At 39.6% G+C, this 9599-nt stretch overlaps 2 pseudogenes; both read left to right on the forward strand.

Annotated features, from left to right (window-relative positions):
- The first annotated feature begins 1505 nt into the window (after window positions 1–1505).
- LOC133716195 (endoglucanase 8-like) lies at window positions 1506–2913 on the forward strand (annotated as a pseudogene).
- Window positions 2914–4632: 1719 nt separating this feature from the next.
- On the forward strand, window positions 4633–5415 carry LOC133717833 (endoglucanase 8-like; annotated as a pseudogene).
- Window positions 5416–9599: the final 4184 nt, after the last annotated feature.

Genomic DNA, 9599 nt, shown 5'->3' on the forward strand with positions numbered 1-9599 from the left:
AACTTAGGCTCTATGGGATCCTGAACATCTATAACAGTAGACAAGCCACTGAAGAAAGCAAATTCATCAAGCAAATTTTGTTGCACAATGCAGGAATAAGCACAATACTTAGGAAAAGATTTCTTTTTCACAATGCCATTCTTAGCTCTAGTCAACATGGAATGGTTATTATATGCCTGCGCAGGATCATTAATAAACTGTAGCTCCAAAGGAAGTTCATTCAGTTCATTCACTTGAGACACAACATTCCCAACCTGTGAATTCCTAAGCTCAGAGGAAGCATCTTGAGTATCTTAGGAATATTCATGTATCGCAGTAGAGCCATCAGAAGATGATAAAGCAGTAGATGAAGATGAAGACACATCATTACCCCCCCCCATCAGCCATAGGAGAAATACCTGCAGATGGCTGAAACTCAGGAGCAAAAGGTAGCACAACTTGTAGCTGATCAGGTGTGAGGACAGGCATCATATCTTGCTGAGTAGGGGAAGGAGGAACAGTGGGAGCAGTATGGGAAGAAATGGTGTATGAGTGGGAAGATGGGGTATGAGGAGAAGAAGCAGAATGAAGAATGGGTGTAGAGAATGGAAAAATTGTCTCATCATAAACAACATGTCTGCACATATATAATTTGTGCTTCTCAATGCAGTAACAAAACACTCCCTTGTAACCTAGAGCATAACCAAGAAAGACACATTGAAAAGTTCTGGGGTCAAGTTTATCCAATGAGTAAGGCTTGAGATAAGGATAACATGAAGTACCAAAAATTCTCAGTGTGCTAAGATCAGGTGCATGACCAAAAAGTTTGATAAAAGGAGAAGACATATTCAAAGACTGACAAGGCATTCGATTAATGAGGAAAGCAGCATGAGCTACAGCATGGAACCAAAATGGTTTTGGAAGTTTAGCAGCAGACATCAAAGTAATGCAAGTTTCAACAATGTGCCTGTTCTTTCTCTCAGCAACCCTATTTTGTTGAGGGGTATAGGGACATGTAATGAAGTGAATGATACATTTTTGTGCAAGGAACAGTTTGTGGGGCCAATCACAGAGTGTTTAATGGGGAAGGACTGTTCCTATTCAAAGAGTGTAAGCCAATCACTCTGTGAAGTGTAATGAAGTGTTTCTGCTTTTAAACACTCTGTGATTGTCTGCAAGGAACAGTCCTTCCTAATTTTTTGTGCAAGGAACAATTATGTGTAATGAAGTGTTTCTGCTTTTAAACACTCTGTGATTGTCTGCCAAATCTGTGGCCTCAAAGGACATGCTGCTCTTGATTGCCATCACAGGAGTAACTTTGCATATCAAGGAGCTGAACCGCCATCCACACTCACTGCAATGACAGCTAACTCTGGGAGTCCTGGTGCAAGTTCTTCAAATTCTCTGAACACTGTTTCTGAAGTATGGATTGGGGACACTGGTGCTACTCACCATATGACATCTGATCTTAGGAATCTCTCCATTCCCAGCTTCAATTAAAGTTGTTGATACTAGCAGCACTAGCAATGTCTGCCACGCCTTCCCACAACTACGCGGATCGATATACGCTTTGTCCAAGAGTATTTTGTTTTTCGAAGGGCAGAGGTCGGGATCGTTACCGCGTACCCAACGAGTGACTTGGAGGAAAGATTCAGCTCTCCATTACGGCAATGACTTTTATATGGATCTGGTAGGGGGTTACTATGATGCTGGAGACAACGTGAAGTTCAACTTTCCCATGGCATTCACAACAACAATGTTGTCTTGGAGTGTTCTAGAGTTTGGTGAATCAATGGGCTTAGAACTTCCATATGCTTCAGAAGCTATAAGATGGGGCACTGATTACTTGCTTAAATCCACAGATGCTTCTGGTTCTGTTGCCGGCTTTGTTGGCGACCCCGTAGGCGACCACACTTGTTGGGAAAGACCCGAAGATATGGACACTCCTCGAACATCCTACATAGTAACCAGAGAAAAGCCAGGCAAAGAAGTATCTGCCGAAACGCCGAAACTGCAGCTGCCCTTGCAGCTTCTTCCATGGTTTTACAGGTTCGGACGACTGGCACTCTGGTTTGCTACTTGACCGAGCCAAGGAGGTTTTCGAGTTTGCAGATAAGTACAGAGGATCTTATAACGACAGCATTGGGGAAGCGGCGTGCCCGTTTTACTGCGATTTCAATGGCTTCATGGTTGTACAAGGCTACAAAGGATCCCTATTATTTGAACTAGCTATGTCAAACATAACATGCCTAATCTAGGTGGTTCTGTCACTGAATTCGAATGGGATGGAATGCATGCTGGGATCATCATACTTGTATCTCAGTTGGTAACGACTGATGATAATAGTCCCTTTATTTCAAATTCGGACCAACTTGTATGCTCGATTCTACCCGAATCACCTGCTCCGAAATCCGTCACATTCTCACCCGGTGGGCTATTGTTCAAACCCGGAGGAAGTAACCTGCAACATGCAACTTCCTTATCACTTCTTCTTACAGTTTATGCTGACTAGCTGAAAGCTGCCAATAAAGTTGTTAACTGCGGCAACAACGTCGTGATCACTGCGTCTAGGATGATCGACTTCACCAAAGGACAGGTTGACTATATTCTAGGAAGCAACCCATTGGGAATGTCATACATGGTGGGATATGGTTCAAAGTTTCCAAAGAGAATACACCACCGCGCTTCGGTGCTACCTTCTATGGATCAGCAGCCGGGCAACATTGAATGTCACGCAGGAACGCCATATTTTGAGACTCAAGCTCCAAATCAGAACTTGCTAATAGGCGCGATTGTGGGAGGACCTGCTGAGAACTATTCTTTCGAAGACTCTCGGTACAATGTGTACAATGTACACAGTCGGAGCCAAACACATACATTAATGCACCTTTTGTTGATGTTTTGGCTTACTTTAAGTCCATATTTCTGATATAGGATGAGAATGGGCCTGGTTTAGCCGGAAAACTAGAAAAATAAAGAAGCGGCGTGGAATCAAGAAGAGTGATTGGAAAATAGGTAATTCACACATAATGAGGTTACTAGCCGCTGTAATATCCAAGAAAATTAGGTTTTGGACTTTTCAGGTTTCTCGTGCGAAAAGTCAGGTCTTAATTGTGAATCAGATTTGATCAACTTTTGGCCAGAATGTCTGTTTGAGACGCATGATACCTTTCCAGAATGGGAACGACAAGATCTTCAAGATACTAACCTGAGTTTATTGCTTTTTAGGGTTTATTGCTTGTAAACTCAGGTTAGTATCTTGAAGATCTCGTCGTTTCCATTCTGGAAAGGTATCATGCGTCTCAAATGGACATTCTGGCCAAAAGTTGATCAAATCTGATTCACAATTAAGACTTGACTTTTCGCACAAGAAACCTGAAAAGTCCAAAACCTAATTTTCTTGGATATTGCAGCGGCTAGTAACCTCATTATGCGTGAATTACCTATTTTCCAATCACTCTTCTTGATTTCACGCCGCTTCTTTATTTTTCTAGTTTTCCGGCTAAACCAGGATCATTCTCGTCCTACATCAATTTCTGTAAAATTGAGTTTAAGTGGCCTGTTAGTTTAGTTTACATTGTAGATATGGATAATCTAATTTTCATATCACAATAGTACACATGAAGTTGATTCTTTTTCTTTTACCCCTTTTGTTTCACAGCGAAATTAATGCCCATTAATTCTTGCATGGACTTAAATTATTACTTCTCTGAATTGGGACATGATCCTTTGTTCATCTTGAGGTTTTTTTGTTCTACTAATTACTGTTTTTACCAGTTATTATTTGTCATCATAAACTTGGATAGTTTCATAGGCGCTAACCTTGCTCGTCTTGCGGGCCTAAGATTTCTATTCTAATATCTCATTTAGAGGATTAGATTAGGTGATCAAACTTATCAAGATAGATCTAAGAGAGGACGTGTCAGATGCTGGAAAATGGATTCAGAGATGCTCCGACGTTGGTTTCAGGGAGAAGGCAGCGATGAGACGCCGTTGGCTCCTCAATGATCAGTGGGAGAGTCCTTCGTCTTCTCCGGATTATTCACAAGTTAGTATCAAACAGTTGCGTGCATACACTGTAGTTGCAGTGTTCTTTTTGGATATCTATTGGGCCTGACCTGTTAGATAAATGTTTAACTGTTGGACCTGACCTTTAAGATTATTGGGCTGGTTGTTCCGATGTGCCTAACCCGGTTTTTTTTTTTTTTGTCTGAGCAGAAATGAAGAATGGCCTTAAAATGATCATAAAAACTTAAAACACTGTTGATTGACCTTCCTTAAATGTAAAAGTTAAGGAAAAATGTAAAAGTGTAAAACGCTTTACTTTTTATGCTCGTAACAGTTTAGAATCTAGAATTAATAATCATCCAATATATTACATGTTAAGGGCCATATCGATCTTCTGCTAATCAGACTTTCCGTAACTTAGCTAGCTAGGAAGCCTAGGCTAATTATATAGTTGAGATTAGATCTAACTTTCTTGTACCTAGCCTGAGAGTTACTTCGAGCAAGCTAGATCGTCATGATGAGTATATTAAGCTTGTTGATAGTAGCATCACTAGGGATGTTGGCAATGGCAACATTCACAAGCTCTGAAGGGCATTCGCAAAACTACGCGGATGCTTTGTCGAAGAGTATTTTGTTTTCCGAAGGACAGAGGTCGGAAGGTTACTGCCTACCCAACGAGTGACTTGGAGGAAAAATTCTGCCCTGCGTGACGGTTTCACGTTCATAGGGATCTCACAGGGAGTTACTATGATGCCGGAAACAATGTGAAGTTCAACTTTCCCATGGCCTTCACAACAACAATGCGATCATGGAGTGTGTTGGAGTTCTGGCAATCTTTAGATTCGGAACTCCAGCATGCAAAGGAATGGGGGACGGATACTTTCTTAAATCCACAAACGTTCCTGGTTCTGTGGTAGGCGTTGTTGGTAACCCAAATGGTGACTACACTTGTTGGGAAAGACTCGAAGACATGGACACTCCTCGAATGTCCTACATAATAACAAAACAAAATCCAGGCTCTGAAGTCTCGGCTGAAACTGCAGCCACCCCTGCAGCTTCTTCCATGGTGTTTAGAGGTTCGGACAACAGGTACTCGACTTTGCTTCTTAACCGAGCCATAGAGGTTTTCGAGTTTGCAGACAAGTATAGAGGATCTTATAACAATAGCATTCCCAATAGAGCGTGTCCGTTTTATTGCGACTACAATGGATACATGGATGAGTTGGTTTGGGGAGCTACGTGGTTGTATGATGCGCTAGAAAGCAGCACGCAATTTAACCCTGTAAGTCATCGTTAGTATATAGTAAATAGAGATCGTTCTAGCCGGGGATTGAGGGTACACCTGTAATTGTGTAAACAAATAAAGAATTAAAATAATAAAGTATTATTTACAAAAATAATATAAAGAATAGAAGTGTATACAAATAATTAAACAAAATGGGGGTTTAAGAATTATGGTTTCGAAAATTAAACTAAATAAAATAAAGAGAATGTAAAAACATATTTACAAGGGTGGAACGTAAGGAACAAAATCAAAATCACAACCACATGAATGAAATCCAATTACAACTCCTATAGTTGATTATTTATGTCATGAGAAATAAGTTGACCATGTGAAACGTTAATAAGCAAACGATTTCCCATATTTTACTTTCATTCAATATTTAATCTAAGTGAAAGCACATAAATTAAACCTATTGAACATAGACTAGAAAGCTAGCTAATCAAGAACACATTCAACGCATGAAGAACAAAGAAAGGATGTCAACCAAAGTGCACAATCTAGTATGAAAAAGTTCATCTATTTGTAATCCTCCTTAATTGATTTCGACTTTTGTCCAAAGCTACTTAAATCTAGCTCCAATTACATGAATATATCCTAAGTTGATCACCAAAGAACATAAACATACAAAAGTTTTCTGTAATCCAAAATCAATCAAGCAATCTCACATAAGAAACATATAAATCAACATATAGAAATCACAACATTATTTCAAAACATATAAACGGGCTTTAAACTTTGCCCTTAACATTATTTGTTAACTAGAATTCATAGTTCTACAAATCGAAACAAAGAAAACCAAATGAGGTTACAAGGAAAAAAAATTGAAATACACCGTGAATGGAGTGGATGATGGAGAGCTTGAGACGTTGATCTTGAATCTTGAAAGCAAGGCTTCATTATCACGGCACAAGGTGGAACGATGGCTGCTAGGATTGCTCACGGCTTCTTCTTCTTCTTCTTCTCTTTGCTTGAAAATGAAGAACTAGAAGACTAGAGAATGAAAAGGAAAATGGAGAGGAGATGGAGAGACAAAGAAGATGAACTGGGTGAAGGAAGAGATGTTTATTTATTCTCACAAAAAAGTGTATTTATAGGAATACATTGTAGAGTGTGAATGAAATGGTAAGAAGTCCATTATAGTGGCTTCAATGATCATAGCTGCAACTCCACATGGTTGCTGCAATTATGAGAGCTGCCATGCTTGTTGCTTCCCCATATACTTTATGCCACACAAGTCTTCATACCTATATTTACACACTCAAGTACTTATCTATACACTTAAGTACCTATTACAAGATATAGATATTTATACTATAATATATTTATACTATAATAGTCTAAATGTTCTTTCCAAATGATACCCAAGTTTGAAAACAAACTAAGATAGATGATGTAGAAACCAAATTGAGTTACTTTGACACAAAACAGATTTCCGGCAGACTTGACCTCAGTGCACTAAAACAGTCATAACTTCTTCTAGAAAATAGATATCGACGAGCTGTAAAATGTTCTGGAAACTAGACATCCGTAGATTTCCAACCATATAAAGATTATAATTTTCTAAGCTCTGAACGATTTTTGACACTCCGTTGAAGTTGACTGATCTGCAGTGGCAGTTTTCCGAATCTGTAATGGATTTGATTTTTAAAGCACAATTTGTGTCCAATTCGGTAATGATCTTCTTGAGACTTCTAGATGCTTCCACATGTCTTCCACGCCTTGTTTGAAGTAGAAACGTCAAGAACCTTCAAGAATCTTCATTTCTTTCCATTTTCTTGCTTCCTACAACTCATTTTCTTCGTTACTCAAATGTACCTAAAGATATTAAACTAAGTTAATATGATTAAGTTAAAGGAAATAACATAGCAAAATGTGAGTAGAAAAACACATAAAATGTCGCATATAATGCTCCTATCATTGTACAAGGCAACAAAGCGACCTTACTACTGGAGCTATGTCAAACACAACATACATAATTTAGGTAGCGACGTTACTCAGTTTGGATGGGATGCAAAGAATGTTGGCATTCACGTACTCTCTTCTCAATGCGTAATGTCTCGTAATGTTCCCTCCAAGACAGACTTGCTCGTATGCTCGATTTTGCCCGAATCACATGCCCCAAAACCAGTCTCCTATATGCGGGGCGGGCTCTTCTTCAAAAGTGGAGGAAGCAACATGCAACATATGACTTCATTATCGTTTCTTCTGACGGTTTATGCTAACTACATAAAAGCCACCAATAGAGTGGTTAACTGCGGCAACAACGTCGTGATCACTCCGGCTAGGCTGGTCAATTTTGCCAAAAGATAGGTCGATTATATACTAGGGAACAACCCTTTAGGTATGTTGTACATGGTGGGATATGGGAAAAGTTTCCACAGGGAATTCATCACCGCGGTTCAGTCCTGCCTTCGATTAACAAGCACCCTTAACACATTCACTGCCATGAAGGAAATCCTTTTTTTGCAACTAAAGCTCCAAATCAAAACCTGCTAATTGTTGAGAATATATACAACCCACATGGGAAAAACGAGACCTTGCCTATGGGTTTATAAGGGTTTGGGCTACTTCATCCATTGCTAATTGGTTTTGGATGTGAACCTCAGATTGTTTTATCATGGTATCAGAGCGGGTTACCCACATGTGCATGCCTAACGGCCACACGAGCTCCACGTCACCCAAGTGGTCCACGTGTGTGGCTTGAAAATTTGCCACACGTGCGGGGGCGTGTTGAGAATATATACATCCGACATGGAAAAAATAAAACTTTTCCTATGGGTTTATAAGGGTTTGGGCCACTCCATCCATTGCCAATTCGTTTTGGATGTGAACCCCATATTGCTTTATCAAGGTGCAATAGTGGGAGGACCAGTTGAAGATGATAGGTTCGAAGATTCTCGTTATAATGTTGGACAATCGGAGCCAACCAGTCAACCATATACATCAATGCACCTTTTGTTGGTTTGTTGGCTTACTTTAAATCACAAAATGCTCACATACGAATGCATTTTAACTGTATCTCGAAATCACGATTTGGAGGATGAAGATCAAAAGATATTCAGAGATTTGATCGAATTGTTATTCTATTTTGTAATCAAGTCTCGTAACTGTTGATCGTTAAGCAGTTATTGTTTAATACCACACGGCTACAAAATTCAATTATGCGGGATGGATCCATTCTCGTATATAGAAAGCTTACATGGTGCCCAAGGTAGGTGTTCAAAAGAAGCCCACGATCAGCCAAGAATGATGTTTTTTTTTTTTTTTGGATAAAATATGATTGGAGAGAGCAAAGCCTCCCAACCTGATTTATTAAAAGAGATAGATATTAAAAACAGAAGAAGGGAGGACAATGCCCATGCCCCTAGCCAAAAACTGAAGAACTAAAGAGGTACTAATAACCTTTAGTCTAGCAGAATAAAAGCGACAAAAAAACTACAACTCAAATAAATCGGAAATTTGGAAGACCAAGTGAGTCTCGTCGACAAATATCCAGAAGAAAAAGAGGAGCATGATTCTACCAAACCAAACCTGATGATGACAAAACAACATTAGCAAGCGCATCTGCTACTGGATTTCCCTCTCTGAAAATATGAGAAGATTTAAACTGCATTTGCGAGATACGGTGCAAACAATTATCAATCCCAAGCAACAAGGAGCCTCCATGAAACAAGATGGGGTGCACGAAGGAAATTAAGTACCATAGCTGAATCAACTTCAAGCCAAATATGCTTTCACTCCTTAACCCAAACAAGCTCAATTGCCTGAATAACCGCCATGATCTCTGCATCGACGAAACTAGGAATCTCAAGATTAGAAGCAAAAGCACCCATAAAAGAACCCTTATAGTCCCTAAACACTCTACCATAGCCTACTATTCCAGAAACACGTTGCCAACTTGCCATGCATCATCGGTATTAATCTTCACCCAGCCAATAATTGGAGGAATCCAATTAACTTCAACAATCCTTGGAGTCCGACGAGGATGACAACCAACCCCAAAAATTTTTAGGATTTGAAGTTCGATCAACCACAGAATTATACATATTCCTTGTGGCTAGCTTACTAGCTGCCTGAACATACATGGCCCAGAATTAACCTCTTCATAGCCTCCACAGTAACCAGACAATCCCCCAAGAATGATGTTCTTCCAGTCAAACTATGAAAAATTTGATCTACCGCCACCATGAGGATTTAGGGATGAAAAATTAAACAACTTCAATTTAAAAATACTATTTTCCAACATTAGATTTCCAAGGTTGACTAGGATTAACTGATCGGGAGAACATCGACAACCGATGAGAGTGGTCAAAACTAGCCAAGCCCT

Source organism: Rosa rugosa, chromosome 6 (assembly GCF_958449725.1).
Source record: "Rosa rugosa chromosome 6, drRosRugo1.1, whole genome shotgun sequence".
NCBI lineage: Eukaryota > Viridiplantae > Streptophyta > Magnoliopsida > Rosales > Rosaceae > Rosa > Rosa rugosa.